Source organism: Triturus cristatus, chromosome 4_2, assembly GCF_964204655.1.
Source record: "Triturus cristatus chromosome 4_2, aTriCri1.1, whole genome shotgun sequence".
Lineage (NCBI taxonomy): Eukaryota > Metazoa > Chordata > Amphibia > Caudata > Salamandridae > Triturus > Triturus cristatus.
This window is the reverse complement of record NC_140586.1, coordinates 219,804,653-219,827,911: the sequence shown is the minus strand read 5'-3', so window position 1 is coordinate 219,827,911 and position 23,259 is coordinate 219,804,653. Positions and strand designations below refer to the sequence as shown.

The window sequence follows — 23,259 nt, the reverse complement described above, 5'->3', positions numbered from 1 at the left end:
TTGTTTTTGTCTCTTTTAATTAAGATGGTCTATTGTGGCCTATTGTGGCCTAAATAAAGATGGCCGATACGAAAGGCCTGGCCTCGAGTAGAATTCGTGATAAGAGAGAGCCTTGCTGAATATGGTCCTGAAGTCAGCTGACCACAGTCCTTGCTTTGCTTGATTGAAAATTTTCCGTGAGGACAGCAGCAGTTTTGGGCGATCTCCAAGTGAAATGAAGCGTCCTTGGCAGCTTTGGGAAAACAAAGGAGCTTTAAATAAAGACTCTGAACTATGATCTCATTGCCGAGGCGACGTGAAATTACACGATACAAATGTATTTTTTGGTTCCTGTTCCGTTATGTTTATTTTGTGATTTTTCCTGAGCGGAGATTTTTAAATGTAGCGATGCTACATCCTTTCCTTCTCGCTTTGCTCAGAGGTTTGACGGAAGAAGTTATTACAAATTATGTTTTTCTTTGTTCGACTTGCTATAAGAATTGTTAGCCTAGAGAGGGCTTTGCCACTTGCCATTTGCCTTTGCCGCGTTCCGAATCTGCGTTGGTGAGGATCGTTGCTGAGAGGACTTCGTCTTGAGAGACTTTACCGAGAGACTTGTCCTGACCCGTTCTGACATTTAGTTAGAATAGGTAACTATGAGAAAAATGATTATTTCTGATTGATTTTCTTTGACTAATTTTAGATAAAGCAATATAACTTTGAATATGGTGTTGGTTCTTATTTCTTGTCAATTATTGAGTATCCTATTTTGATTATTATTGTATAGATTGTTTAGATTATGTTTAAGGGCAGTCTCAATAACCAGATCTTATCGACCCCGATATAGATGCAGGGTGTCTAGGAGTTTTTCTTTCCACAGGTTATTGCTGGTAGAGTATTTGAGCGTATGTTAGTGAAATGGGCCCTAGTGTATGAAGAATGTATGTGCGTGTAACTGTGAGATTACTCTATCTGTGGAAGTAGGGATATTATATACACCCTGATCTCTATCAATTTCCTGGTAGCAGAGGATGGTTATTGATGATTGTCTTGATCTGATTAGATTACATATTGATTATTGATTATTGATGTTGGTATATGTACTAATACTATATGTTGGAGTTGTTATGTTGAGTTATATGTAGTGCTTCTGGAATTTGGAAGCTGGTAGCAGTTCCGTAGTAGGGCAGAGGGAAGTATATGCTGCTCTCGGGAAAGACGGGATTGTTGGTCCTGTATGTATGCAGGAAAATTCACATTGTCTGGGTTCGGAATCAGTGACATTATTGTATGTTACTATTAGAATATATTTCTGGTATATAAGGAGTGTGTATGATAGTGAAGGTTATCTGTGAAACTCTGGTCTTAAGTCCCAGGGATCCGTAAGGTTTGCCGTTAAAGCTTATCGCAGGAGGAGTAATAGGTATTCTCTGAGCTTGTTTGAGGAACTGGGCAGGGTAGACTGCTTGGTTAATGTGTGTTATAATTCTGTAGTGGAGCAGATTGTTTGCTGTTCTCGGGAAGCAGGATTCTGTGTGTATGTACTATATGTTCTTGCATGAATGTGCGTGAATGCATATACATTTAGTTGATTGTAAGACTCTTTGGATAAGTCCTAGAGGAAACAGTTAATGAATGTATGTTAGAAGGGCAGAGTAGAGGGAAGTGCTACTGTGTCAATGAGAGGTTCTTGTGAAATAGATTTCTTTTACTATTCTGTGGTTAGCGAAGCAGACAATGGAGATGTTTATATGTTGTAACTAATAGATTTTGTAGAAATTTTGACACAAAGTCTACTGAAAAGATTTTGTAAAGGAGGGGTAGACGAGTGACAGGAGACAGGAGACAAGCGACTGCAGCGACTGCTGACGTCAGGAAGACTGCGCTCTGATTGGATAATAGATCAGAATAGTGTTCGCGCTGGGATTGGTGCGTTGGTGTGAGCCGCGCAAGGATTGGAAGAGCTATTCTAGTGACGTAGACGCTCCAGGATTGGTGCGTTAGTGTGAGTCGCGCTGTTATTGGTTGAAAAGCATCTGTATTGTATATTTATAATACAGAAAAGAGTAGAGAGCTTTGGTAAAAACTAAAATGTATTACCAAGAAGAGAAAAAGAAGAAAACATTCTTTGGAAAAATTAAAAAGTGGTTTAATAAGGATAAGGATGTTAAGACAAGAGAGGGTGAATTGTTACCTCCACCGAAAACACCTTCATCCTACATGGCTGCAAGATATGGGTATCATACCTGTATATGGTTGGAGAATTGGGTTAGGTATACTAAAGAGGATGGTGTTCTAGCATTTCCAGAACATGGTTCATTTAATTTGGCCGTGTTGAGAAATTTACGGGAAAAGATGTTATGTCTTGACCCGAAACCGAGACCTACACAGTTCGAGGCTTTAGTGGAATGGGAAGAGGAAGTTCATGAGCGAGAAAAACAGAGATCTGGAGGACAGTACAGGTACATGTTTGGGAGGAGACATGATCGTGAGACTCATCATGATCGAATGAAAAGGTGGCGAGATGCTAGTATGTCAGAGGGATTATATCCAATGAGAACAGTTGAAGAAGGAGCAGAGAGGGTTCCTGAGTCAGAAATGAGAAGATATGGAGTTAATGAATATGAGGATGAAGTCTTGAATGACATGATTTACAAAAGACCACCTCCATATAGACCAGAACCAGATGAGAGTACACCAGTTGTTTCTCCAATAAGAGATACAGTTTGTATCATTGAGACAGAAAATGTGACACCTGAATCAAGAAGTGGTAATTCTTTCAGGGAGAAAGTGAATCGAAGTGGTGACGAAAATGCAAGAGAATTAGCTAGAACTACAACAGAGCTGACTGAAAAGATTAGGGAGTTAACGAAGAATCTGGAAGCTGTTACGGTGCCTGTAACAATAGGTCCGGTTATGCCTGTGTTTGACAAGCAGAGAATAGGTGAAAATGGTTTGGTGATTCCATATGTTGGGAATAATTTGATAAGTTCAGTTGGTCCTTCAGGAGATTCAGGAAAAAGGACAGAAAGTAGTGACCTGAGACAGTCCAGACATGACACATGTAGTGAAATATTAGATGCTAGTGAAGCTAGTTGTTCAGGGATGCCAATTTTAGAACCGCAAAAGAGAGTGGTTCCAGTGAGGAAAACTACTGCAATAACAGCTGAAGATTTGAATGATTGGATGAAAGTTCTTCAGAAAAAGGATAAGGATTCACAAACAATTGATGTGGCTAGGTTACGGGTAGAATTAGAAGAGCTTGTTACAGGGACAGTTCCAACAGAGATTCTTAAAAGTCATCATGATGGTGAACTAATGTTCATGTGCAAAAATATTACCTGGAGAGCGAGAAATACACATGACAGGTTAAAAGCAATAGCGAATGAGCAGGGAGTTGACATTGATAAGGTTAAAGCTTTGCAAAAAACCTACAGGATGGATTTTTCAGAAAAGGACATTGAAAATTTGAATGCGACTGGTAGAACAGGACAGATTAAAGAAATGGTTGCATTATTGCGAAGATGGGGAGATGTAGAAAAATGGAAGGATAGGTGGTATAAGAAAAGAGAGGAATCTGAAGATAGAACAACTTATTCAGCTTTTCCAGTAAGAGAAAAAGAGAAATCAGTGGATAATTATCCTATGAGAGAAATACCTGGAGGAGGATATGTACATGTTCCATGGACCAGACAGGATATTTTATCATTTACGAATGATTTTCCTCGATTGAGAGAAAAGCCCGTCGAGTGGTATAGGCAGGTAGATAGGTTTGTGAAATTATCAAAAGTGCTGTGGATTGACCTGAATAGTCTGTTTGATATAATTGTTCCAGCAGATTTGTGGACTGAGTGTAAAATAGTTGTGAGTTGGCCTACTGAGGAATATCCAAGAGATCCAAGAACAGGAGCACCAGATCCAGAGGTAATGAGAAAGTATGATCAGGTGATGGTATACCTGAAGAGTAAAGTACCTGCAAAAGAGACAGATTGGGTAAAAATAGATAGAACACAACAGGAAGCAAAAGAATCAGTTCATGCTTTTTACGAGAGGCTGATACTGGCGTTTAAACAATTCAGTGGAGATGAACACCTGGGTGACAGAGATTTGAGTCATTTTGTATACAGATTTGTATATGGTCTCAGACCTGAAATTGGTGAGAGAATTCGTGAGCATACAGTGGATTGGCAGAGTAAGAAAATAGATGAAATTCTGAGACATGCTAAATACTTCAGTGATGAAATTGAAGCAAAACAAAGAAAGCTGAAAGAGAAAGCAATGTGGGCACAAGTGAAAGTTGCAGAAAGACAGGAAGCACAGTTGATGGAACAGGCGAATAATCCAGGAAATAATGCAGGGAATAGACCTAGATATGCAGGGAAAGGAAAGGGGAATCTTGAGGAAGCGAAAAAAAAGTTTCCTTGTCACAACTGTGGCCAATTGGGACATTGGAGGAATGATTGTACGAATCCACCATTAGTGAATAATGAGGGTAAAACCTTGAATCAACAGGTGCAGAACGAGGGGAATAATCAACAGCAGCAACAGCAGAAAGTTGTGAGACAGCAGAGTCAAGAGCCAAAACAGCCCTTGCCGCAGAATAGAGGAGCACAAAAGTATAATCAGGATTCGGGATTCTACAATGATGAGCAGGTAAACAAACCAAGGCGTTCTAATCAGGTACAACAGTACTTGTTAAAGAATGAAGGGAGTGAGTCTGAGGGTGATTATTGACGGTGCCGAAGAGAGGAGGAAGAGTGCATACTTGGTGCAACTCTAGAAATAGACCAGGCAGGACCATTTGTGGATGGAAAAATAAATGAAGAAGGTGTTACTTTTTTAGTAGACACAGGTGCGACAAGATCAACTGTCAGGTCAACAGATGTTAGAAATCTTTCTCTCTCGGATGAAGCAATCCAAGTAGTTGGTGTAGCCAATACACAAATCAGAACACGTCTTACGGAACCAGTAAGAGTACAGATAGGGAAATTTTCAGACATGCACAGATTTATTGTCTGTGACACGAGTCCAGTGAACCTGTTAGGTAGGGATCTGTTATGCAAGATGAACTGCACAATTTTCTGTACACCGGATGGAATAGCTTTTGAAACACCAGATGAGGATGTTTTGTACCGAGTGACTCTAGAAAACAGGGAAAGTGAGTTAATTGGTGCATTTGCTGTGTTTGATCCAGAGGATTTGCCTCGAGAGCTGAGGGACACAGTGAAAAGGACAGTTTGGGATTTTACTGGAGAGGATGTGGGATTGATGAATAATGTAGATCCAGTGAAAATTGCAGTGAAAGAGGGAATTACATATCCTAACCTTCCTCATTACAAAATGACACCAGAAATAATTGAGGGAATAACTCCTATAATTGAGAAAATGATTCAGCAGGGAGTCCTGAGAGAACTACTGAGTAGTCCGTGTAATTCACCGATAATGGGGCTAAAGAAGCCTAATGGGAAATTTAGGATCGTACAGGATCTGAGGAAAGTTAATCAAATTGTGGTGGCATGTTGTCCTATTGTGCCAAATCCATCAGTGATCCTATATCAGATTCCACATGATGCTGAGTGGTATACAGTGATTGATTTGTGTCATGCGTTCTTTTCAATTCCATTGCATCATGATAGCCAGCCGATTTTTGCATTTAGGTTTGGCCAGCGTATTTTAGCATGGTGTCGAATCCCACAGGGGTATACAGAGAGTCCTTCGATATTTAATAAGTTGTTGAAAAAATCGTTGGAGAGTTTGATCATGCCTGAAAGTTCAGTACTAGTGCAATATATTGATGACCTACTTGTGGCATCAAAGACACGAGAAGCTTGTGAAGTAGATACCATAGCTTTACTGAATCATCTGGCAGATGGAGGGTTAAAGGTATCTCCAGCCAAATTGCAATTTTGCAAAAAAGAGGTGCATTATCTTGGACACAATATTGAAAAAGGTCTGAGAAAAGTGACTGATGACAGAATCAGAATCATCAGGGAAATGAAAGCTCCAAAGACCCAGAGAGAAGTGAGGATGTTTCTGGGGATGGTGGGTTATTGTCGTCAGTGGATAATTAATTTTTCGCTGATAGCAAAGCCACTGATTAAACTGACAAAAAGTGAGATGACAGACCCATTGGGACTAGATGGAGAACAAATGGCAGCATTTGAAGAGCTCAAAAATAAAATGTGTGAGGCTCCAGCTTTGGGTATGCCTGACTACGAGAAGGAGTTTGAATTGTACTGCAGTGAGAGAAATGGATGTGCACTTTCAGTGTTAATTCAGAAGCATGGATTACTGAGAAGGCCTATTGCATACTTCTCATCGACACTTGACCCTGTAGCTGTGGGTTTACCAGGTTGTCTAAATCTAAAATCTGTGGCTGCAACATGCAGGAGTCTGGAACAGAGTGAGGGAATCATAATGGGATATCCTGTAAGGGTATTCGTACCTCATAATGTGGCAATTCTTTTGACAAGAAGCAGAACTCAGTACATGTCACATAGTCGGTTGACTAAATATGAGAAAGTGATTCTTGGAGCATCAAATGTGACTCTTGAGAGATGTGTAAATGTGAATCCAGCGACACTTTTGCCGGATATTGAAAATGTGGGTGTGAAAACAGAAGATGATCATGATTGTTTGGATGTGCTTGAGTACTGTACAAAACCGAGACCAGACATAAGGGATCTTCCCTTACATGAGAGTGATCATGTGTTGTTTGTGGATGGTTCATGCCTGAGAAATGATGATGGTGTGCTATGTGCAGCATATGCGGTGTGCAAAGTTTCAGAGGTTATGGAAGCATCACCATTGAAAGGAGTGAAATCTGCACAGGTTGCTGAATTGGTGGCATTGACAAGAGCTTGTGAAATTGGGAAAGATTTGAGGACGACTGTGATGACTGATAGTCAGTATGGATTTGGAGTGGTGCATGATTTTGGCCAGCTTTGGCTACAAAGAGGTTTCTTGACATCGAGTGGAACTCCAATAAAGAATGCTGAGGCAATTGGGAAATTACTTGAGGCGATACAGCTGCCTAAAGAGTTAGCAGTTGTAAAGTGTGCTGCCCATGGACAAGGGGATGATTTTATTACGGTTGGAAACCGGTACGCAAATGACATTGCTCAATACTGTGCAAAATCAAATCAGTCAATTAATAGGGAAAGAGAGGGGGAAATGTCTTTTTGCTCTGTGATGTTTACTAATGCCTTAGAGACATGGGATGAAGTGAAGCAGTTGCAGGATGAGGCAGGAGAGGAAGAGAAAAAAGATTGGATTAAGGCAGGATGTGCCCCAAGAGAAAAAGACCATGTTTGGGTCTACAGGGATGGCAGACCAGTAATGCCCAACTCCATTTTGTCGTCAATGGCAAGGATGTATCATGGCCAGGGACATTTGGGGAGGGATGCGATGATAAGGTCGTTCAAACAGACCTGGTACAATGCAAAGTTCAGGACAATTGCAGAAAGCATCTGTCAAAGGTGTTTGATTTGTCAGCAATTTAACACTGGGAAAAAGACAGTGGTGAGTCTGGGAACAATAGGCAGAGAAGGAGGTCCTTTTACAAGAATGCAGATTGATTTCATTGAAATGCCCCAAGTGAACAGACTGAGATATGTACTAGTTGTAGTCTGTTTGTTTTCAAGATGGGTTGAGGCCTATCCGACTAGGAGAAATGATGGAGTGACAGTGGCAAAATTACTGTTAAGGGAGCTGATTCCTAGGTACGGGTCCAGTGACGATTGAGTCTGATAGAGGTGGACACTTCTATAATGAACTTATGAGTTTGATTTGTGAAGCATTAAGCATACAGCAGAAGCTACATTGTGCATACAGACCAGAGGCTTCTGGTGTGGTTGAGCAGATAAACGGCACAATCAAGAATAGGATTGGAAAAATGTGCTTAGCCACTGGCATGAAATGGCCGGACGTCTTGCCTCTAGTGCTAATGACTATTAGATCTACTCCAGATAGAACTACTGGTTTAAGTCCGCACGAGATAATAATGGGACGTGCAATGCGCCATGCATTTGTACCTGTCAATAAGTTGATGACAATAACTGATGACATGATTTTGGATTACTGTAAAGGCCTGGCTGACGCAGTTCATTCTGTGTTTCACCAGGTTGGAGAAGAAGCTACCACACTTGAGAAGAAGCAAGCTCATGATCTGAGTCCAGGAGACTGGGTGAGGATTAAGGTGCACAGAAGAAGAAATTGCTTAGTTCCAAGGTGGGGAAGACCAAGACAAGTCATTCTAACAACAACAACTGCAGTGAAGTGTGCTGGTGTGAAAAACTGGGTGCATGCGAGTCATACTCTGAGGGTTCCAAACCCAAAGGAGGGAACTGGTAAAGAGTATTTTGAAGAATCAGATTCCAGTGAGGATGAAGACCCAGAACCAGTGAGAAAAGAAGCAGAAAAAACTCCAAGAGAACCATTGGGAGTCTCAGAAAAGAGATCAGATTCTGTAAGAGAAGAAAAAAGAAAAGAAAAGAGCAATTTCACAGAGATTACTCCTGAATCAGAAGAGGAGGAGACTGAAGAACCACTTGAGATTATACTTGAAGAAGCAGGGTCAGAAGAAGATAGAGAGGGACAGATTGCGGAAGACCCCCGAGGAGGTGTAGGGAACTCTTCTAATAAGCTAGGTGAAGGGACAAGTAGACAGCAAGAAGATTGCGTGTCGGAGACCCGAGGAGGGACAGGAGTAGGGAAGTCTCAAATAGTGGTGAAAGAAACTGTGGAGGAAAAGAAAACTGCTAGAAAACGAAAACAGAAGGCACTTGAAACAGAATTGGATGAGAATGAGAATGAACAAACAGAGGGTCGAGTTCTGAGAAAGAGAACTTGGATTGGAGAAAGAAACAATAAAGAAATTAGGCCAAAGAAGGTGATAAAAGGAGATCGTTGGCCTAACAACAGAGTAAAGAGATTGAGATACAGATTAATAAGAGCGAATACATCAAATGCTGAGCAAGTGAATGAAGTATCGAGTCAAAATGAAGTGAAAAGAAAGGAGCAAGAAGAATCAGGAGAACCTGAGGAAATAAAAAGAATAAGAAGACCCAACCAAAAGTACAGATCACCGGAATGGTCCTATGTGGCACTGTCTGAAGAAGGAGAAGAAGAAACAGTGACTCGAGATAATCCGGAGGGGATCTTGAGAAAAGTGGTTGAGGAAAAAGAAGGAATCTTAAAAGTTATTCTGACTGATATTGGAGAAGAGTCAGATGCACAGGATGTTGTTGATGATCTGATACAATTTGATGTTGCTGAAGAAGAAGGAGTGAAAACTGATGAATATCCAAATTGAGTGAACTGAAAGATCACTTGGAGGAAAAGTGAAAAGAGAAAGTCTGAAATTCAGTTGTCTGAAGTAATCCAAAGCATAACAGTAGTGGAGTAGTAGAGGCTAAGTCAAAAGACAAGGTCAAAGTAATAAAATGGCTAACATAGAGGATAATAAAAGTAGATGTGCCTTCTTTAAAAGATGGTGTAGAATGTGCTGCTGCTGTACTGGATTATTAATGCTACTATGGGGAGTTTTAGTTTTATTAGTTACTTTTAAAGTTACATTTGAGATGCATACAGAAAATATGACAGATACAGAGAAGAATTCGCAAAAAGTAGTTTTGAATATACACAAAGATAGGTCAATTAATAATTTTTCTAGTAATGTTTTTTCGAAGTTGTTGTACGAATATGTGAAAACAATGGAAGTAAGGGATTGCTACGTTTGTATGCAATTACCTGCATCCGTTTCAGAGGGTGTTACTTATCATCATTTGCCAGCTACATATGGTATTTCATGTAGTATATTAAGTAGTGTTTTTTATTTGTTAGGGAGAGTAGATTATAAGATGTCTAACAGAGATAGTATTTTTGGGCATTTGCCAATGAACAAAGAGCTGAATCCAGCTAAAGAAGCTAACACTTTTGGTGAAATTTTTATTGAAGAAAAAGGATTAACATTAGATTACATTTTTAAGAATAATTTAACGTGCAGTCTGAAAGAAGAGGAAAAAGCTTTCCTGGATATGGTAGAGGAAAGGAGATTGAACATGCATGAGAAAGCAGGGAAATATGAAGTGAGTGAAACAATTTGGGACATTGAGATGGGAAAAGAATTGAGAAATGGGGCTAGTCCAACTTTAGCTCTAGATGTACCACAAAAGGGTAAACTATGCATTACAAGAAGGAAATCTCAATATGATACATATTTTGTTGGGACTAGTGAGTGCCATGATACATACTTCATTGCAACAGGTTGGGGTTTCAGAGGTGGAGAAGATACAGTTTTCCCAGGAGTGTATTATGTTTGTGGGAACAAGGCTTATTACAAGTTGCCTGACCATTGGTATGGCACGTGTTATGTGGGTTTGGTCTTTCCAAAGATTTTTCATATAGATAAAATAACAGATGTAGAACATATTAATTTACTAATGCGTTTCAAGAGAGAAACCTGGTCTGAAATTGTGGGTAATATTTTTGGGGTTTTAATTCCAGCAGTGGGAATTTCTTTAAATGCTTATGGAATACGGAAACTGTCAACAGTGGTGGATCGCTTATCGACAAATACCGCTGGGGGGTTTCTTTTAGTGAATACGGAATTAAGTGCCGTACGTGCCATGTCAATGCAAAATCGACTTGCCCTTGATATTTTATTGGCCAAGGAGGGTGGAGTTTGCGGAATGCTGAAAGTTCAACATTGTTGCACTTACATTCCAGATGAAAGCAAAGACCTGAAGGTCTATATCAAAAATATTACTGATTTGCATGAAGAATTAGTACCACTTGAAGCTGAGAGTTTATGGACTAAAATAGCTAATAAAGTGATAGCTGTTAAAGATTTTATTGCAAAAATAGGTAGTACTATTATAGGTAGAATATTGTTTCCTTTAACTTGCATAATTATTGCTTTATTGATACTGAGATTAGTGTGTGTGTGTTGTAAAAACAGGGGAGGGAAGAAGAAACTGAATAAAGAGAAGAAAAACAAAAGGTTGAAAAGAGAACCACAAGAAATTGAATTAGAAGAATTGAGGGAGAGTGTTTATTTGGAAACAAAGAGGGATGATGAAAGAGTGACTGGTGTGTAGTGTTGTGTAATGAGAAAAAGACATTTCCGATTTCTCCTAAAATGGGACTAAAATTTTCACTAATTTTTTTTTGGGGTTTATTTGGTGATAAAATCACCAAAGGGGGGATTGCTAGAGCAGAGTTTTCAGTTTGAAAATAACTGGGTTTTGAAGCTCTGGTATGTCTATTTGTTATATTAATTTACTAATTATTAATTATTAATTATTTGTCTTGTGTAAGTGTTTATACTTACTAATCAACTCGTTTGTTTTAACAAGAGAGAATTACACGTGGGGATGCATAAATGTGCTATTTAACAATAATGTGCGTGTTTTTATGTTTAAACGTTGCTGAGTGCTGTTTATTTTTTTAAGCACGAAACGCTTTTCGAATTAATGCTTTTCTATGTTGCAAGAGCTAGATAATTGCATACACATAAGGGTATTAGTGGGGTTAACACTGTTCAATCACTATGCTGTGGTAACGTTGTTTTTGTCTCTTTTAATTAAGATGGTCTATTGTGGCCTATTGTGGCCTAAATAAAGATGGCCGATACGAAAGGCCTGGCCTCGAGTAGAATTCGTGATAAGAGAGAGCCTTGCTGAATATGGTCCTGAAGTCAGCTGACCACAGTCCTTGCTTTGCTTGATTGAAAATTTTCCGTGAGGACAGCAGCAGTTTTGGGCGATCTCCAAGTGAAATGAAGCGTCCTTGGCAGCTTTGGGAAAATAAAGGAGCTTTAAAGAAAGACTCTGAACTATGATCTCATTGCCGAGGAGACGTGAAATTACACGATACAAATGTATTTTTTGGTTCCTGTTCCGTTATGTTTATTTTGTGATTTTTCCTGAGCGGAGATTTTTAAATGTAGCGATGCTACATCCTTTCCTTCTCGCTTTGCTCAGAGGTTTGACGGAAGAAGTTATTACAAATTATGTTTTTCTTTGTTCGACTTGCTATAAGAATTGTTAGCCTAGAGAGGGCTTTGCCACTTGCCATTTGCCTTTGCCGCGTTCCGGATCTGCGTTGGTGAGGATCGTTGCTGAGAGGACTTCGTCTTGAGAGACTTTACCGAGAGACTTGTCCTGACCCATTCTGACATTTAGTTAGAATAGGTAACTATGAGAAAAATGATTATTTCTGATTGATTTTCTTTGACTAATTTTAGATAAAGCAATATAACTTTGAATATGGTGTTGGTTCTTATTTCTTGTCAATTATTGAGTATCCTATTTTGATTATTATTGTATAGATTGTTTAGATTATGTTTAAGGGCAGTCTCAATAACCAGATCTTATCGACCCCGATATAGATGCAGGGTGTCTAGGAGTTTTTCTTTCCACAGGTTATTGCTGGTAGAGTATTTGAGCGTATGTTAGTGAAATGGGCCCTAGTGTATGAAGAATGTATGTGCGTGTAACTGTGAGATTACTCTATCTGTGGAAGTAGGGATATTATATACACCCTGATCTCTATCATCTGCACTTGTTCGATCATTGTAGTGCATTATGTACGTAAGGGCATGTGCTGGCTGTGCGTGCAGGGCAGGCAGGCTCCACTGGAAACACCAGCGCAGCTTTGCATAGCGAATTCAGCCGTGACAGAAACTCTCTATGTGGCCGGCTGTCAGCTGCGAGTGAGGTGGAGGATTTGCCTAATGCGGTCGGGCTCTCCGTGTCTCTGAGCTATTCATGTCCAAACGTGACGTCTCTGTCCGGTGGAATGTTCTGGTGTGGGCGCCTCGAGCCGTTCCCGCCACGAGTTTCTTGAAAGCATGGGTTTCAGATCGCTTCGGAGGAGAGGCGCTGCAGGGCCACCCTCGCTCCCAGGCTTCATGGCGGCAAATATTTACCGTGCATTTGAAATGTCTAACAGCATCTTGGAAGGCAAGACTGGACCTCCCTGGTCACAAGCAGTGCACAACACATCATCTTAGAATTGCCCACTAAGATTTTACACTTCTATGATAGTAGTCTCCGTTTGCTGCTATGTATGTGGCAGATGTCATTTTGTGACATGCCTTTTCTTTCTTCTGTAGACTACCATCTATTGGGGAACATCCTATAATGGTAATGCAATGCTTCTTTTTTCGGTTGTTGTCATAAACTGAATACAAATATGCTTTAAAAAATATGCTACTTATTGTCCACCGTGCAATACACGTCACTCCCAGGCTTCATGGCGGCAAATATTTACCTTGCGTATTACATCACTTCAGACCCTTCAGACAAAAACGGTTTCATTTGGTGCAGTGGTAGCAAAGGCTTGGAACAATCTCTCTCTTGACCTCTGGCCTCTTACCACTTTTCAGGATTTTCACAAACAACTGAAAGCTCTGCCTTTTAATTATTGAGTATCTGTTAGTTTCTCAAAACCTTTGGGTTTCCTTTTGCTCTTTCTTTGTTCTGTAGTTATGTTTCATTTGATAGCTCCAAGAAGCTTTGATGTATGCGACACTCTAGAAGTATTACATAACATATGGACGCTTGTATGATGGCAGGTCCTGGGCGGACTACCCCAAGCACACGCGATGGTTGATTGAATAATTGTAGCTCGTCTGCAGCTCCTTGGTTGAAACCTCAGAACATGCCCCATGGTCGGTTGGATAATGCCCACTCCTGCGGGTTGCTCCCTGCCACACCTGGATGTATTTAACTGGCATATACTATAGCGGGACAGAAAAGAGTTGGCGTAATTTTTGACCCAAAACGGGTGTCTCCCTTTCCCTCTGCACACTCTCCGCTATGCTCAATATTCAACATACCTCTCCTGTCTTTGGTGTCCAGTAATTTGCGAAAGTATTGCTTAAACCTTTCAAATCGCTTTAAATTATGAATTATGCCATAATTATGGGTAATAACTGGGCTGACCTTCTGCAGGCAGTTGCCAACAATTTCATTTGTTGACAAGCAGCCATGGCCTCTCCGCTATTGCGTAGTTGAGGTCAGCTCATCCTACTAATGCATTCTTTCTACCTTTTTGCTCTAGAGTATGAACCAGCGGGGGGGGGGGTGGGGGGGATTGCGCTGCACATACCACAGGTAAAGCCTCTACGAGGTGCTGTCAAACTACAAAGAAAATGGTTTGAAGATGTGAAAAAACACATAGTGCAAATAGGAGGCATTGTTGTCAAGTATGTGTATTGAAGAAGTGCCCCGGAGGCTCCAGAACAAAATTACAAAGAGCTTAAGAATGGTGAAGCTCGTCCCTTTCAGATGTTAGGGTCACAGGAAACTTTTCCAGGGGGTTTTATTCACGGCCACATCTTCAAAGGTTGACTTAGTTGTGCAGCAAATATTGAACGGCCGCGGTTAGGCCTTCATATGGCGGCGGCCATCCCAGCGGGTTCTGCTTCTGCCTGGTACATTAATGTAAGTGCGTCACCAGGGGCTGCCAGTGCTGTATATCTGTACTTGTTTGAACACAGCGGTGCGCTGTGCAAGTAAGGTTATGTGCTGCTGGCTGAGCGTGCAGGGCAGGCAGGCTCCACTGGAAACACCAGCGCCGCTTTGCATAGCGAGTTCAGCCGTGACAGAAAATCTCTATGTGGTCGGCTGTCAGCTGCGAGTGAGGTGGAGGATTTGCCTATGCGGTCGGGCTGTTGGTGTTTCTGAGCTATTCACGTCCAAACGTGACGTCTCTGTCCGGTGGAATGTTCTGGTGTGGGCGCCTCGAGCCGTTCCCGCCACGAGTTTCAAGTACCATTAAATACTAGGGTTCTCCCAGAAAACGTCTAAGGACCTGGGGATCTGTACAGTATCAACAACACTTGTTCCTGACGTATAACGTCGACATTTTCTTTTGCCAGTAATACTACCTCTCGACCTGTACCCAATGCTCAGAGGTCATCTATGGAATGAGATAGTAAAGTGATAATGTATACAGGCCTAAGATTGGTTCGGCAGATTATGGACCTATTCCAACCAATGTTGTGTATACAGACTAGGATATAATTGTTTTTTACTTTTTCAGATTGTTTCTTTATCTTTTCACGCTCACTTCACACATGAGCACTTCTTTCTTCACCCTTTTCTGACAACCGTTTATTGTCATAATGATTGATTGAAAATTGCTTTTCCAAAAATTACAAATAAAAGAAAGATTTTTGCTTAAAACATTATTTTGTCATTGGTCTTTCCTCTCATTGCCTTGAATCAATGCATAGGACAACTCTCTGTATGACCGTTTGAATTCATTTCTCCAGTCGCACACACTTGGGGTGGGTCATTATATACCGTCAGGACCAAGTGTTGTTGATGAGTGTCTGGAAAGCATGGGTTACAGCTCGTTTCTGAGGAGAGGTTGCAGTAGCGCCAGCCTCACACGGGAGAGAGTTTCAAACAGAGGGGGGCAAGAGAGGGTCCATGTCTCTGCAGTTTCTTTTTATTGTATTTGTATTAAATTATTACATGTACATTGTGCTTATTCTTTCTCAAGAAGGCAAAAATCAGTAAAGCTGGGGGTGCGTACATCAGACCAGTGATGTTTAACCGTTTAATTGTTGTGACCCCCCCCCCACACTTAATCATTACTGGAACCCCGGGACACCCCAGTGAGTCATTAATAGCAGTCGGACTGGCCTAAGCATTTTTGATAATTGAACCCCAAAACAATACACTAAAAATAGAAATAAGCCCTCCTTAAACAAATACACAAATGATACAATGTTCACAAATATAAAAAAATGATTTTTTAATATTAATGGAAAGGTTCAAACTTTTCTGAATTCAATTGAGGCCACTCATCGCCCATACAGCATTGTGCTGCTCCCGCAAATCAATCTTCTGCTCCCACAAATCAATCTGCTAATCCTAACTTAATTTTGAGCTTCCTATTTCAAATTCCTTCACAATTATGGAATGTTTTAAAAATTGTATTTTTACATTTTGTCTATTTATTTATATACACTTTATTACTCTGGTAATATTATTACATTTTCTGAGCAGTGAGAAGGCTTTGCAGCCCCCAGTGGTCCCTAGACCAGAGGCTAAGAACCACTACTTTAGACGTCTACAGAAATGGGTGCTGGTTACCTTTAAAATAGTGTGGTCTCTGGCCACGTCATGCATCTTCTGAAGTTCTGTTGCCTTCTGGAGAAAGCTACAGTTGTCTTTAATTAGGAAGGTTGCTTTGGTTAAAATGTTACTGTACCACGATTACTGTAACATTTTGCTAACGCTCCAATCTTGCTCCCAAAAAACAAGGCACTTACCTTCAGTAATGCCTTATCTGGTAAAGACTCTAGGTACCCACAGATTCCTTACCTTTGAATAGCCCCAGACATTAAGGCATCAAGGAGTACCCCTGTGCTCCGGTAGGTGGCATCATTCGGCTCTGTTTTGGCATCGTCCACACCACAAGTGACGTGTACGGTCCCTATATAGTCGCCATCTCGGCGAGCTGACATCAGTTACTTTCTTAACTTTCTAAGCCAGGAGCATGTAGCCACGATGAGAACTGAAAGATTAAGGCCCTGAAAAGGGTATGTCTTACACTTGAACTTGTTCACAGAACAGGGAGGATGGGAGGGCCTGTAAGGAATCTGCAGCTAGATAAGGCCAACCAAAGGTGAGTAATTTGTTTATCTGATGGAGACTTCAAGCCGCAGATTCCTTTTTCCTGGTGGGTGCTTTTCTGAAAGATTGACTGCCAGTGCAAGGGAACCACTGCACTTGCTTGATCTCTTCACCTTCTTCCGCATCATTGTGCAACTCTGTGAATGCTGCCCAGAATTCCCAGAATCCTGGGCAGAATGTACCACCTTCACACTTCTCTTGGCTGCGCCTTCAGCCCAGCAGCTGCAGTCTCGCCACTACGCCTCTCCACAGTCTGAGATGTCGCTGGGCTCGCAGTAGGCAAACAGCATCTGGGAGAAGGCACTAGGCAAACCTATCTCTGATAAAGACTGGACCGCTGTGTACAGGTTAACACAATCTCTGTCCCCCAATGGTAGTGTACGACCTATACACTTTAGGTTCCTTCATCAGGTATACTACACCCCAGTGAAATTGTACCAATACAAACTGCGAGCCACGGATGAATGCTCTAGATGTCATGGGAATGGCGGTGACTTCATGCATCTGGCATGGACTTGCCCCTCCATATCAGCCTATGGACTGCAGTTTTTGCTACCCTTTCGGACGTTTTGTACGCCCCACTTCCACCTTTACCGGGACTGGCGCTGCTATGTCTCCCCATAGAAAGGCCGGATGATCATAAAAAACTCCTTGCCCTGACCTTGCTGCTTGCACAGGGGGGTTTACTCGTGGGGCCAAGGGAAGATAGGATTATTATCCTTAAGTTCCCCTGGCCTACATCTTCTAAGAGCTCCCTGAAATATGGTACAACCCACCCTGACCTTTAGGAGTCTGGGTGAACCCGATGATGAAGCATGACACCAATATGGTGTGTGAGGGTTAAATAAGAAAAAGGATTTGCTTCCTTTCCGCATTCTGCGGTGCTCGCCAAGTAAGGATTTTAAGACCTCTAGAGCGTATGTTCTGGATGAACATAAGTGGGGCAGTAAAGCAGTTTTAAATGCCAAGTCGAAGTTGCAGTAAATTGCACACACAGGCCCTGCAGTGGCAGGCCTGAGAAGGTTTGAAAAGCTATATCTGTGGGTATCACAATCAGTGCTGCAGATCCATTAGTAGCATTACATTTACAGACCCTGGGTATATGGTATACCCCTTTACAAGGGACGTACAAGTAAATCAAATATTCAAACAGGTGTAAACCAAATATACCATATTCAGGGAAGAGAGCAAATGCACTACAGCACTTGTTAGCAGTGGTAAAGTGCCTAGAGTCATAAAGCCAAAGGAACAAATGATGACTGATTTGCATATATATCCGGGTCCAAACTGGGGTGGTGTGGTGACCAAATGAACAATGGATTTTACCCAGATCTTCGTGACTGGGGGTGAATGTTTGCATTGTTCAGTATTCCGTCTATCATTTGTTCCTTTTGCATTTGTCACCCTAAGTGGGAAGGGTATGCCCAGACTTGGGTCCCGTGCTCACTGCGCCACTGGATTCAAGCCAGCCTGGTCCCAGGATGCTTGTTTCCAGTCCAGGGAGGACCTGGCTTGGCAGTTTGGGCTGAACTGTTCCCACGAGGAACAGGGTCAAGACTGATTTGCATATGGCTGGGTCCAAACTGGGGCATATCTTTGTGACTGGGGGTGGATGTTTGCATTGTTCAGCATTCCGTCCATCATTTGTCCTTTTGTAGAGTCATAACGCCAACAAAAAGAAGGTCAGAAAAATAGGAGTAGGAAGGCAAAATATTTTGGGTCACACTGCACAAAGGGCCATTTCCAACACAAATCACCCCCCAGCCTAAAGCTGGGGTAGCCTAATCAATAACTTGATGGACTTTCCTGCTTAGGGTGATAGAACCAGGACAATGGCCCACTACTGCAGGGGTACTTGTGAGTTCTACACTTATCTGAACCCAGCTGGATCCGTCTGTCTATGCTCTCAGGGGCCACTAAGCTAACCCTTGGGGAATCCTTCTCCTCACCTGTGGACCCCATCTGTGCAGCACCTAACTTTAATCTGCTCCCAGATGCATCTTCTGTCCACAAGGACAGCAACCGCCTGACTGCTATCAGGGTTAATAGCCAGGCCACAGGCCATTTAGGGCTCTCTGTCCTCTGGGGTTCCTCAGAGTGGGGGATAGTAGCCCCAGGTGCCTTGAATCCTTTCCAAACTCTCCCTCTCATCAGTTTAGTGGTGATAGCCTGAGACGTGTCTTTCAGCCCAGGGTCTGTATCTTGAGGCTGGACAGGAGTCAGGGATGAGTCCTTCCTTCTCCTGCCCCTCCCTCTGGGGTTCCGTACCATTGTTTTGGGAGTAGTACCCCCAGAAATCTAAACAGCTTCCCTGCCCAGTCCTCCCACCAGTTCAGGGGTGATATCCTGCAACTGGTCCACCAGCCCAGGGTCTGTACCCTTAGGCTGGACAGGTGCCTGGCAAGCTAAGACTTCCAGGGGAGCACAACTACCCACCCCAAGGGAAACACATTCTGCATGTTTTATGCAAGAGTCTGCCTGGTGCAACTCCACTCTTTCGACCACTGTCCGTATAACAGAGCATGGAGCACCCCCCCAGGCCAAACGTGGCCTCACCAGGCTCAGTCTTGGGGTGCTCTGATCTCAGAGTTGACAACCTCTTATCCATTGGTCCTCAAACTGGGGACTGTCTCCCCCTCCCCCCCCTCCATCTGGACTTCTGCATCCCCTCTGCGGAGTGGCACTGCCAGAAACCAGAACTGGTTGGATGCTTGTGGCAGACAACAGCCCCCCACCCCAAGTTCTCCTGACACTGTGGGACATCCGTCAGTGGATGGTCTCCTGGTACAGACCAGGCTACCCTGCTTATTCTCCCTCTGTGAATAATCTAAGTTGTGGTATCAAGGTATAGTGAACCCTGGGCCTCTGTCCACCGCCACATGGGACCCTTTACCCCCCCCCCCCACATCCCATCACTATCCTGAGACCTGTCTTGGTTACTGTGAACCTCCCCAGCCTCAGTTGGGGGAAACCTGAGTCAACCCCCTTAGGATCACTTCCAAATATCTCTTCAGACACTCTGGTACTCACCCAGAGGTATGCCTTCTTAGCATGTTCCCTGGGTTCAGAGAACTTATAATCAACCAGGTGTTGGTATACCCCTAGAAAACAATAACTCAGCATGTGCTCTGTGGCAATCAGATTGTACAGCCCTTCAGAAGTGTTTACCATGCTACCCTTCACCCAACCATGCAGTGCTCTTCAAAAGTACCCCACAAAATCCTCCCAGGACTGGTGAGACAGTTTGTGACAGCCCCTGAATCTCAACCTACACTCTTCTAGGGAGAATCCAGACTTTCTTACCAGGCTTCCTTCATGAGGGGGGTACCTCAACCTGCCCCCCTTTTCCAGGGTCAGTAGTGCACCCCTCCCACCATCAGGAATATGACTCCATATGCCAGCTCCGCAATCCTCCTCAAGGTCCTGTGCACCTCTAAAGCTACCTCATATGCCTGGAACAACTGGTGTATGTCACCCCCTCCTTGAAGCTAGGCACCTAGGGCCTTATTTATGAGGCCTTATGCCGCTATTGCGTCACTTTATTGTGATGCTGTGGTGGCGTAAACAATGCACCACACTGCACCATTTTTTCAAAGTGATGCATCTAGACAGATGTGTCACTTTGTAAACCCCTGCGCTTCTTTATACCTGCATCAGGTATAAGGTATGCAGGGTGGGTGTTCCCTTGTAAAAAGGCTCATAGAAGTGGAGCAGTGAAATCAATGAGTTTCACTGCATCATTTCTACAAGATCACTGTGTCAAATCCTTACGCCTGCTTCACAGCAGGCGTAAGGACTAATGCAGGCCCTTTTACATAGGACTCGCCCATGTTAATGACACCTTGCTGGAGGTGCGTCTGTTTTTTAACACACTTCCGAAATGCGTAATTACTGCACCACCAGATATGTCAGGATTACTGCCGATTCTGGTCAATCCTTGTGACATGGAGCGCCGTACTGTAAATACGGTGCATCTAGTGTGTCGCAAGGAGGGCGCAATAAAAAGTATTGTATCGCTGTTTTCAACCAGCAATGCATCACTTTTCAGTCTCTGGGTATGTGGACTGTATCGTTAGCACTGGATACAGTAGTTAGGCTGCCACCACTGAACTCTACTTGCTTTGCTTGTAAGTACAGTTCCTTCAAACTCAACTCATAGGACAATTTCTTCTCAAGAGCCAGTTTGTCTCTTGTTAAGGTCCTTTCAGCCTTAGCCATCCTCTCCTCAGCCAGGGCTTTCTCAGCCTCAGTTCTTCACTCTTCAGGAGCTAGCTGGGCCAGCTGCAACCTCAAGTGTCTCTCAGCCTGTCTGTCCTTAAACTCCTCAGGGGACAGGGTTTAGGAGGAGGCACTGCTCCCAGCAATAGACCCAGCAGGGGACTACCTATTGTTGGGTTCTCTTTCTCCATTTCATTTCTTTTTCTCCAACCCTCCTTAGTGCCACTGCCCTCTTGAGGTTCTGGTTGGGAATCCTCCATGAGGTTTCAAGGCCTTGAATCTGTTAAAATTCCCCAGGGGTCCTTATCCTCTGACTCATCCTCAGAGCCTTTTGGTGCTGCTAGCCGGCATGCTTCTTCATAATTGAACAACGCTACCTGAAGATCCCACTTGGCTGATCTCTTTTCCACAGCCAGCCCCCCTCCCCTTGCATAAACCCTTCTGCTCCTCCAGATTGTAGGATAGTAGGTGGTGGCCATCCAGGATTATTCCCCTTTTCTGTCAAAGTACCACAGGTGCAAAAACCAACATAGTCCCAAGCTGATATAGGTAAAGCAGGAGTAATTTAATTATCAGAAATGTACCAATTGAGAGAACAGGAGAAAACACGTAATGATCTTATGTATAGAGTTCTAATGAACAATGTGTTACTATGGTATAACGCACACACAAGTCTTATCCCACCACCAATACACCAATGGTCTGATGTTACTGACTGCCACTGGATGCCCATAATGGTCTGAGGGTGGACTAAGAGGTTTGGAGGCGGCGGCTGCCGGGGGTGGTGGACAGATCTAACCGCTGGCCGCCTGTCCCACCTGGTCTATGGGACCCACGCCCTAAGCCGCGAAAAGGCTGGGAAGCCTGTTAGCAGTGGTGGCTGGGAGGGTATGGGCATGGTTGGAGGACCCTTCCATGGCCATAAAAGGGGCGGAAGGCAGATTGGGGTTGATGATGGGCCATAGACAACCGCATAGATCTGCCCATAGCTTTGCTGTTTTTAAAGCACTCCAGCACTGAATTCGCCTTGTCTTCAGAAGGGCTATAGTCTTCAAAGGGCATGTCCATGAGGGAATCATGGACATCCACTGATAAGCCACATCTTCTGAGCGAGGCGCCGCAAGTCCACAGATGATGAAATAAAGTGTCAAGTCCACATTGGATGGTCAACTTAGCTGCCTCTCTTCCATCAGCAACAGACTGAGATAGTATGGCCTGGGCCATAGGCAGCACTTGTACAATCGAATCCTATATTGTATATGACTAATGACGCAATATGTACGCAGTGTTCACCAACCGCAGTTCCAGCTGGTAGAAGAGAATATTCTCTTACCGAAGGTGTTCATCCTCTTGGATTTTCTGGTTGAGTGGCAGGAAATGCGCCAAGGTGGATGCGGGAGGAGGAGGCTTGGACCACCAAATTCTCTGGGGTGTGGTGCTGGGTAAGGACATTGGGATCCCAGTAGCGGGGCGATGGTGGCGGGCAATCATCTTATTCACAGGAGCCCCTGTGCAGGGCTTGAACCAGGACCCAAGTAGGACATCCGTAAGGGCTTTATTGAATGGGAGTAAGGGTTCTGAGGGGGTGAGCCCCGGGAGAAGTACCTCCATCAAGATGTTAGTCTTGACTGTCTCAGAGAGTGGGTTGAGGTCCAGGACCTCACCTGCTCTACGCACCATCATTGCAAATGATGCTTCCTCCTCTGTAGCCACAGCAGGAGGGGAAACCAGGCCAGTGTCAGGTGAAGTGTCCAACCTACTGGCCTCTACCAGTTCCTCATACCAGTGGTCCTCATCAACTGGGGCATCTCATTAAGGGCCCATAGACCCTTCCCAAACATCTCCCTCACCAGGGCTATCCATCAAATAAGGCAGTGGCTCCGCTCCTGGAAGGATGTTCTCAGTCAGCGCTGGACGCAGTGTTGGATGATGCCCATCCAACTCCATGTTGAAATCGGGAATAACGAGGGGGATGAAGCCGTCTAGGGATGTCGGCGGCACTGGAGTAGGTGAAGAGGAAGGTTCTATCTCACCGATGGCTCTGCTCCGAATCCACCGAGGGATCTTTGGGGCTTGACTGGCATCGAGGGTGAACCTGCTGGTGTGGTCCCAGTAGGGGCCCCTTCCACATCCATGGGGCTCGAATGCACTCTAGAGGGGCTGGGCCAACCAAAGAAGAGGCGCATAGCATCCTAATAATCTTTGAGTTGGACATGGGTTGCTCTGACTCTGGGAAAATCAGGAAAGCGCAGAGCAGACCCAGGAGAAGGCTCTGCCACCTCACGGGGCCTTGTGTGCCAATGCTCTTCCATCTCGTCCAATGACTTCAATGGACGCAGTGAACTCGAAGAAGCGTTTGGACTTCTTCAACTTGTTGTGTTTTTGGGTATTAACTGACTTTCCCGAT

General features: G+C 43.4%; 1 long non-coding RNA gene across 1 annotated transcript in view; it reads right to left on the bottom strand.

The window, feature by feature from the left end:
- LOC146833446 (uncharacterized) overlaps nt 1-16,502 on the bottom strand; it is a 489,922-nt gene extending 473,420 nt beyond the window's left edge. The window contains exon 1 of the long non-coding RNA XR_014960240.1: nt 16,323-16,502. This is a non-coding gene — a long non-coding RNA (uncharacterized LOC146833446). The remainder of the gene's footprint in view (nt 1-16,322) is intronic.
- Nucleotides 16,503-23,259: the final 6,757 nt, after the last annotated feature.